Below are 10,354 nucleotides of genomic sequence, written 5' to 3' on the forward strand. Positions count from 1 at the left end.
TTCCCAGCAAACCCTCACAATGCGTTTGGGCCTGCCAGGTCTGTCCGGCATCCTCCCCCACCATCGCAGCCAACTCACCACCAGGTGGTGATCGGTAGAAAGCTCCGCCCCTCTCTTCACCCGAGTGTCCAAAACATGAGGCCGCAAATCCGATGACACAACTACAAAGTCGATCATGGAACTGCGGCCTAGGGTGTCCTGGTGCCAAGTGCACATATGGACACCCTTATGTTTGAACATGGTGTTTGTTATTGACAATCCGTGACGAGCACAAAAGTCCAATAACAAAACACCACTCGGGTTCAGATCCGGGCGGCCATTCTTCCCAATCACGCCTCTCCAGGTTTCACTGTCGTTGCCAACATGAGCGTTGAAGTCCCCCAGTAGAACGAGGGAATCACCCGGGGGAGCACTCTCCAGTACTCCCTCGAGTGAATCCAAAAAGGGTGGGTAATCTGAACTGCCGTTGGGCGCGTAAGCGCAAACAACAGTCAGGACCCGTCCCCCCACCCGAAGGCGGAGGGAGGCTACCCTCTCGTCCACCGGGTTGAACTCCAACGTGCAGGCTTTGAGCCGAGGGGAAACAAGAATTGCCACCCCAGCCCGTCGCCTCTCATTGCCGGCAACGCCAGAGTGGAAGAGAGTCCAGCCCCTGTCAAGAGAACTGGTTCCAGAGCCCTTGCTGTGCGTCGAAGTGAGTCCGACTATATCTAGCCGGAACTTCTCCACCTCACGCACTAGCTCAGGCTCCTTCCCCCCCAGCGAGGTGACGTTCCACGTCCCAAGAGCTAGCTTCTGTAGCCGAGGATCGGACCGCCAAGTGCCCTGCCTTCGGCTTCCGCCCAGCTCACATCGCACCCGACCTCTATGACCCCTGCTATGGGTGGTGAGCCCATTGGAGGGGGGACCCACGTTGCCTCTTCGGGCTGTGCCCGGCCGGGCCCCATGGGGACAGGCCCGGCCACCAGGCGCTCGCCATCGTGCCACACCTCCGGGCCTGGCTCCAGAGGAGGGCCCCGGTGACCCGCGTCCGGGCGAGGGAAATCTGGGTTCCTTGTTCGTGTTCTTCATAGAGGTCTTCGAGCTGCTCTTTGTCTGATCCCTCACCTAGGACCAGTTTGCCTTGGGAGACCCTACCAGGGGGCATAGAAGCCCCCGGACAACATAGCTCCTAGGATCATTGGGACACGCAAACTCCTCTACCACGTTAAGGTGGCAGCTCAGAGAGGAGGAGAAGAAAAAAAAGCGCTATATAAATATAATTCACTTCACACTTCACTTCAATATTGTTGTCTGAAAAAGTCCTTAGAGAGTTATGAGTATAAAAACAGTGATAAAACATGTTTGGATGTATATTTTGTTCTACTTTTTTTTGCTCAAATCTCTCAATGAACTTCAGTCCTAAATAAAAATAGCAAACAGGCCATGTTTTTGTTTATCCTTTTAAATACCACAGCCATGACACAATGCTGCTATAAAGTTTGTAATCCGACACGGCAAAAAACAAATCAATGCATCAAAATAAGTTTCATTACTAATCTATATATTTAGGTCTGGTCTTAGTTCCCAGGCCTTTTATCATTTACTGGATGAATGATGACTCATGTTATGCAAATCTTTCAAAATAAAAAAAAATGACATTATTAGATCAAATGGCCGTTTAAAGGGTTAACATAAAAAATAAAAAACATGATATGTTTGCTATTTCTATTTAGGACTTAAATTTATTGAGAGATTTGTGTCATGACCCATTGCCCGGGTCATTTCTTTATTTATGTTTAGTAGCTTTTGTCCTATGTTAAAGTTTGTTTCTGTTCTCCAGAGGTTCGAACATCCGTCTTAAAGATCAATTTACATAATTTTTCTGAGGGAAATTGCAATCATCTCTCCTTACCTCACACACATGCAAAGACCTCCATAAAAATAATTCCAGTCTAAGATTAGAAGCCGGTCAAGGGGCCTGTTCCTGCGCAGATTGACTAAAATCAATACCGCAGTTGTTTTTCTAGTTTCTCGATGGAGGATTCCTATATATGTGCACACTGTCTATTCTTCTCCTTTCAATTCAATTTATTGTTATTGTAACAAAGAACAGTAACATTAAGTTAAGAGCATTAACACTGCATAGTTTAATGTAAAGTGCCACATGTTCCTAATCCCCATAAATAACCCTTCGTAAACGTTTAACAGATTAACTATTTCTGACGTCCTTGCAACATTGTAACAGATAGTAGTTAGAGTGCGCCTGGAAGAGTGGCAGCACATCACAGTAGCTACTTTGTATTCCTTTCATTTTACTTTATTTTTGGTATTATTCTTAACTTTTCTTGCCTTTTTTTTTTAATCTCTTACCTTCCATAAACCACTAATTATGGTTCTTGGGCGCTTTTGTGTGTTTTCGTTACTTTTCTTTTTCTTTTTGGGCCGTTTTGTGTTTGGCTTTGATCAACGGAGCAGTAGACCTTTTGTTTACACACGCGAGGAGCTGTTTGCGCTCTCCTTACCAGCGCTATGGGGAACGCGGCCGGGACCTTCCCGTGGAACTACAGAAAAAGCACAGGGGACGCTGTGCCGGCATTAAGATGAAGGAGCGCAGAAGGAAATTTAAGCCTGCAATCCCCTCTGTCCTTATGGGGAACGTGCGGTCTTTGGCGAACGAAATGGACACATTTTTTGGGCTCGCCCGAACTCAAAAGGAGTACGCCGTGTCCAGCATCATGTGCTTTACGGAGACTTGGCTACACGCGGACTTCCCGGACCAGAGCGCGTCTCTGCCCGGCTTCACAACCTCACGGGCGGATAGAAGCACACTCCAGAGCGGTAAGAAAAAAGGCACCGGGATTGCCATCTTGGTGAACGAGAGGTGGTGTAATCCTGCTCATATTACTGTTGCTGCTGGTTAGTGCCTTGCATGGCAGCTCCCGCCATCAGTGTGTGAATGTGTGTGTGAATGGGTGAATGTGGTAATACTGTCAAAGCGCTTTGAGTACCTTGAAGGTAGAAAAGCGCTATACAAGTATAACCCATTTATCATATTTAAGAAGGGAAAGATGCCTATAGAAGGAAGCTTGAAGCTAAACTCCAACAGAACAACACTCATGAGGTTTGGAAGGGAATGAAGGCCATCACAAGCTTCAACAATAAAGCCAAACTGCTGGATGGGGGTGTAGATAGAGCCAACGAGCTGAATTTGTTTTTCAATAGATTTAGCAATGCACCCCTTACTGGCCCTCCCCCCACGACTCCTGTTCTCACACCTCCCCTGAATTTCAATACACTAACTCCTTCTCTTTTACCTGCCACAGCCGTTTATTTCCCCCCTCCCCCTCCCCCAATTCCACCCCCACTGAAAAAGCCAGCCTGGTGTGTCTGACACCTGGACATGTAAGACGGCAGCTGGAGAGAGTCAATCCAGCCAAGTCAGCAGGCCCTGACCAAGTCAACCCCTGGGTCCTGAAGACTTGCGCTGCTCAGCTAACTGGAATCCTACACTCCATCTTCAACCTGAGTCTGAAGCTAGAACGGATACCAGTGCTATGGAAAACATCCTGCATAGTGCCGGTGCCCAAGAAGCCCATCCCATCGGGCTCAAATTACTTCAGACCTGTTGCCCTGACGTCCCAGGTCATGAAGGTCCTCGGGAGACTTGTGCTGGATCAGCTGAGACCACTGGTGGCTCCTTCCCTGGATCCTCTACAGTTTGCATATCAGCCCCATGTAGGAGTGGACGATGCTGTTATCTACCTGCTGCATCATGCTCACTCTCACCTGGATGGTGGGAGGGGCACTGTGAGGATCATGTTTTTTTATTTCTCCAGTGCCTTTAACACCATTCAGCCAATTCTGATGAGTGACAAGTTGCTCAGGATGGGTGTCAGTTCATCCATTGTCTCCTGGATCACTGATTACTTGTCTGACAGGCCCCAGTTTGTGCGACTGGGGAGCTCCCTGTCAGATACTGTGGTCAGTGGTGTAGGTGCTCCACAGGGGACCGTCCTGTCTCCTTTCCTGTTCACCCTGTACACCTCAGACTTCCAGTATAGTTCCAGGTCCTGCCACCTGCAGAAATACTCTGACGACTCTGCTGTGGTCGGGTGTATCAGAGAGGGACGGGAATTGGAGTACAGGACACTGATCGCTGACTTTGTGGAGTGGTCTCGGGCGAACCATCTGGTCCTTAATGTGGACAAGACCAAGGAGCTGGTCATCAACTTCAGGAAGAGAGTGACCCCGGTGGAGCCCATCAAGATCCAGGGCCGGGAGGTGGCAGTAGTGGAGCAGTACAAGTACCTGGGAGTCCACTTGAACAGCAGACTGGACTGGAAGGACAACTGCAAAGCTGTTTACAAGAAGGGCATGAGCAGACTCTTTTTCCTGAGGAAGTTCAGGTCCTTTAATGTGTGCAGCAAGCTGTTGGAGATCTTTTATCAGTCTGTTGTGGCCAGTGCACTGTACTTTGCAGTGGTTGGTTGGGGGAGCAGCACCAGCAAAAGGGACTCAAACCAGATTGATAAACTGATCCGGAAAGCCGGCCAAACTATTGGCACGCAGTTGGAGGCGTTTGTGTCAGTGAGGGATAGGAGGACACTGGACAAACTGCTCGCCATCATGGACAATCCTGCCCACCCACTCCACCTGACAATTAAGGGACAGCGGAGCTCATACTCCAACAGGCTCCTTCAACTTCCTTCCCGCACTGTGCGATTCAAGAACTCCTTCATTCCACACTCCATCCAGCTGTATAATCACTCGCCATACAGCAATAGATGACCTCTGCCTATTACCTGACAGCTGACATGTTAGCTACTTCTCTTTGTTTATAATGTTTATAATGTCTATTTTCTATTTCCTGCTGGATCTACTCTCTATTTTATGCTGCTGCTGTCACATATACTGTATATACTGTAATATTGTACATGGTCATTGGTATATATTGTATATATGTTATAGACATAATATAATATATCTGTATATATATTATTCTGTACACATATTATGTATATATTCGTATATATGTTAGATTTTTTTATCGCTATATTAGTCTATTTATACCTGCATTGTCCTTTCCATCCTTACACTTTCCATCATTGTAACTGAGCTACTGTGTTGAACAATTTCCCTTGTGGATCATTAAAGTTTGTCTAAGTCTAAGTCTAAGATAGAGGGCAGCAATGCAAAGTCCAGTTTAGAGCTGTTATTGTCCATGAGAGAGGGTCAGAGGGAGGTTGGTGGAGGGAGTGGGGGAGTGTTCAGCAACCTTATAGCCTGAGGATACAGATCGTTAGACAGTCTTGTTCAGGCCTGTTTGGACCTGTACCTTCTGCCTGAGGGCAGCAGGTGGAACAGATGATAGGCAGGGTGGTGACGGTCACACAGGATGTTCTACACTCTCCTCAGACATTGAGTAGTGAAGATGGAATTGATCTCTGGAAGAGTAGTCCCAATTATTTTCCCTGCCGCTTTCACCACTCGTTGGAGTGTCTGTTGGTCCGCCTTAGTGGAGCTAGAAAACCACACTAAAAATGTGTAAGTTAGATCAGAGGTCTGGGAATGCATGTTCCTCAGCTTCCTCATGTAGTAGAGGCGTTGTTGGGCCTTCTATGCTGGGGAGACGATATGAGTGCCCCAGGACCGGTCCTTCGCAACGGTCACCCCCAAGAATTTAGCCGAGCCGATGGAGAGAGGTCTGTGGTTGAGTCCCTTCCTGCAAAAATACACAATAATTATTTTTGATGTTTTGATGTATAAAACCAGGTTATTGTCACACCATGACTCCAGACCTCATTCCTATAATCCGTCTAATTGTCGTTGGTGGTGAGTCCAAACATACCTGCCAACTACTCCGGTTTTCCCGTAATTAGTACGGTTTTCATCAACCTATTCCGGGTTACGGTTGCAGTGATAAAAAATATGTTTTTGGATGGACGTTTTTTCAGTAATTAAAAAAAAATTTTTTTTTTAAAGTTTTATTCACGAAATCGCGTAACAACAATGACAATCGACACTGCTTCCCGTAACTTCCTATCGAGCCATTCCGAATGCCATGCGCGAGGCTATTTATAGCACCGCTGCCAAGCACGAGGCACCAGTTGCCATTGTTTCCAAACGAGCGAACGATCATGGAATCAGCCGGAGAAAAATCGCAAACGAGTCTTAAACCGAAAAGAAAACTGCAGTCATTCCGTGAAGAATATTCAAAAGCCTATCCGGGAATAATTATCCGTTCCAAAAAGGGTGAAAACTACGCGAATTGCACCTTGTGCAGACAAGATTTTTCGATCAGACACGGAGGAATTAGCGATGTAAAAGACCACGCTGGGACAAAAAAACACAAGTCTAATGCCGTTGCTAGCGAATCAAGTGAAAAACTTTCAACGTTTTTCGTCGCCCAAACAGATTCTTTGGATGTGATAAATGCCGAAGTTTTATTTACGGAGGCAATAATTGAGCAAACAAAAAGGTAATGACACCAATGTTATCTATTGGAATTGTTTAGTACTGTTATACTGTTAAAAGTGTTTATACTATTTATGCTTTCAAGTCCAAGTTGAAGAAATCTTGTTAAATGTTGACAGCATAACTACCAAAATACAGAAGTATGTCCTTAATATTTTTGCAGTGCTATTTCTGTTGAAAAGTTAAAATGATTACATTAGAGATGTGATGTGCCACTTTTCAAGTGTCTGATGGCTTAAATTAATTTTCATTAATTTTTCATATTTTGAATTCTTTTGAAAGGCTTACAAAAAAACTACATTTGAATTGTAATTCCATGCTATTGACAGGACTATTAATTTTAATGAAGTTAGCTTACCATGTTTACAGTATGATAATTGTGATAGAAATGTGAATTTTAGGCACAGAATATTTTTTACAATTGAACAAGGCAGTAGATTATACAAGCTTGGACAGAAAGTTAATAATGACACCAATTTTTTTTTTTATGGAATTGTTTAGTACTGTTTTACCATTTGTTTACTGTAAAAAGTGTTTATACTGTTTATACTTTCAATTAACAAATTGAAGTCTTGTGAAAGGTTGACAGGATAACTGGCATTAACTGTCAAAATAATTTCAAACTATTGAAGTTAGTTTACAGAATAAACATGTCAATCAACCCATATGATTTTTGCTGTAATATTTTTGTTTTGAAAAGTCATTGTGACTGATAGAAAAGTGATGGTTTTAGCAACATTTTAACCTGTCTGAATGCTAATAATCATTTTGTGTCGGCCCCCTGAACCCCCCACCAGGACTTTGTCCTGGTTCTACCGGGGCCTGCGGCCCCTGGACCCTGGCTACTAGGTTTTTCTGATTTCAAAAGTTGGCAGGTATGGTCCAAAGACCGAGGGGTTGTCTGCAAACTTGACAATGAGGTTGGAGGAAAAAGCAGAGCGGTCATGAGTGTAAAGCAGGGGGCTCAGCACACGCCCCTGTGCTGATGACAAGGCTGGAGAAAGTGTTATTGTCTACTCTAACACTCTTGTGTGTGATTTGTTATAAAGTCCACAATCCAGTTGCACAGGGTAATATTAAGTCCCAGTTGATGGAGTTTGGGTCCTAGTTTGTGTAGCCTAATTGACACATGATGTGCTCGTTAAGTTGCAGGAGTTCAGTCCGACTATATTGCAGTGCAAGGGTGCCAAAACTATGTGAAATTATAAAGAAAACCACCAAAAAATGTGTAAAAAAAACTACGCAGTATGAGCTCTGGCCCACTGTCTATCCGCGTCACCATTTTTGTAGTGTTTGTTTTGTTCTTCATGTTTTATGGCGGAACACTCACTCATGAGAGGCCATTTAGTACAGTAAGGCCCTGTCTTCATTAAGCCAGATAACTCCTTAAACGAATAATTGTTTGTGTGTCAGCCACACTAACCTATCGTTTAAGGTTCCCCTCCTTGGATAATTTTTTACACGAGTAAGTGCGCCGTGTATTTCTTGAATCTCGGGCGCTTAGCTCTGTATGGACTCAATGATCATTTACAAACTGAGTTCGGAGAGGAAGTAACGTCAGAAAGACCGCGCCCCACACAGGAAGTGACACCAGAAAGAACGCGCCACAGCCAGCTTCATAACAACCGGTTTCGTAACTGGGCTAATCATCCAGACATACCCGTGTTTCTACTTCTTCTATATGTACAGATGCTTGTGGGAATTACACATGAATACCTTAAGAGAAGGAAACGCGCGATTGCAGCTATTTCGGATACAACACAGCAATGTTGAGCGACGGTTTTGAAAAAGCCCTGGAAGAACGGCAGCCTGGTGGGATGTGTTTGTTAACGAGTGTGTGTTGTGTCCAGGTCAGCTGTGATTCTACTCACTGAAAAACGTTGTTCATTTGTCGAAGGAGAGACAACGAGAATGTGGGCTTCCGTGTATGTGATAAAAAAGATAGCGTGTTCTTTGAATTACCTGGCCGACGAGGGAAGATTACGGAAAACAGCGAATGCATTTGGACTGGCAAAGCAGAGTGTATCAGTTATTGTCCGCGATGTACATTTTGTCGAACGATTACTCAATCTCTTGGTCCAGAATATATAAAGTTTGCTAACAAGTTGTTTACTTTCACATGTCCATTAAATATTTGATTAATGTATGTTGCTTCAGCTGTGATTCACTACAATAAGGTCCCACAGCATGCTGGATTTCAGTTAATTGAAATACCACAACACTGGATATTGTTCAGATAAATTTGAAGTTAAATTGAATTTAAGAACTTGCATAAAAAGAAACTATGACATGCGCATTTCTGCGCATGCGTACTAGGTCGCGTTGCACCGGCGGACGGATAGGGGTGGGGGTTTTAATTGATGGCATTGTATGTGCAGCACTTGAATGTGTTTGTCTGAATGCATAACAATAATTCAGAGTGACATCTTTACTTGCTTATCTGATGCAAATTGAAATAAATATGTTTTCTAAGAATAATTGAGAAGCGCTCGTCCCTCCGATTTTTTATTTTCCACATTCTGCAAAAATCAAGCGTTATTTTTTATTTTGTAAAAAAAATATATATATTTTACGACAGATTGTGCTATCTTTGACAAAGTGTATTATTAGTCTTAGTTTTATCACAAAGGCAGTGATTTGATCACAACTGGACTGTTAAGATTTCATGATCTCACATGGCAGTTATTTGTTTCTTGTATTTTGTATTACCTGTCAAGCGCTCTGATTTTTTGTTTCACTTCCTGTTTGATTCCATTTGCCACCACTAGTCTGAGCACTGGCTACCTCACCTGTCCTTGATCGGCAATTAGGACACGCCTATCCCTGGTTGTTGGTCAGGATGCTTCTTAATCATTTTGGATCATTGCTTGACTTAAGTGCGCGCAATTCTGTTTTGGTTTACATTCAATCAATCAATGTTTATTTATCCTAAATGTGAAAAGCTTTTTCTTACCTTGAATTGATTACGTGGACCCCGACTTAAACAACTTGAAAAACTTATTCGGGTGTTACCATTTAGTGGTCAATTGTATGGAATATGTATTGAACTGTGCAATCTACTAATAAAAGTTTCAATCAATTAATCAATCAATTCTATGCAGAGGTGGGTAGAGTAGCCAGAAATTGTACACAAGTAAGAATACTGTTACTTTAGAGATTTATTACTCAAGTAAAAGTAAGGAGTAGTCACCCAAATATTTACTTGAGTAAAAGTAAAAAGTATGTTGTGAAAAAACTACTCAAGTACTGAGTAACTGATGAGTAACATACACACACATATCATATATATATACATATATATATATATATATATATATATACACACATATATATATATATATATATATATGTATGTATATATATATATATATATATATATATGTATGTATATATATATATATATATATATATATATATATATATATATATATATATATACATACAGTATATATATATATGTGTATATATATATATATATATATATATACATAAATAAAGTTGGGACGGCGTGGCGCAGTGGGAGAGTGGCCGTGCGCGACCCGAGGGTCCCTGGTTCAATCACCACCTAGTCCTCGTCATGTCCGTTGTGTCCTGAGCAAGACACTTCACCCGTGCTCCTGATGGGTGCTGGTTAGCGCCTTGCATGGCAGCTCCCTCCATCAGTGTGTGAATGTGTGTGTGAATGTGTGTGTGAATGGGTAAATGTGGAAGTAGTGTCAAAGGCGCTTTGAGTACCTTGAAGGTAGAAAAGCGCTATACAAGTACAACCCATTTATCATTATATTTATTTATTTATATATATATATATATATATATATATATATACACCCCTTGTTGCAGGTACTGAAGCCCACAGCTGTGTGTAATATTGTAGACAACAAGGCGTAGTAGTAGTATC

This window comes from Nerophis lumbriciformis, linkage group LG32 (assembly GCF_033978685.3).
Source record: "Nerophis lumbriciformis linkage group LG32, RoL_Nlum_v2.1, whole genome shotgun sequence".
Classification (NCBI taxonomy): Eukaryota; Metazoa; Chordata; class Actinopteri; order Syngnathiformes; family Syngnathidae; genus Nerophis; species Nerophis lumbriciformis.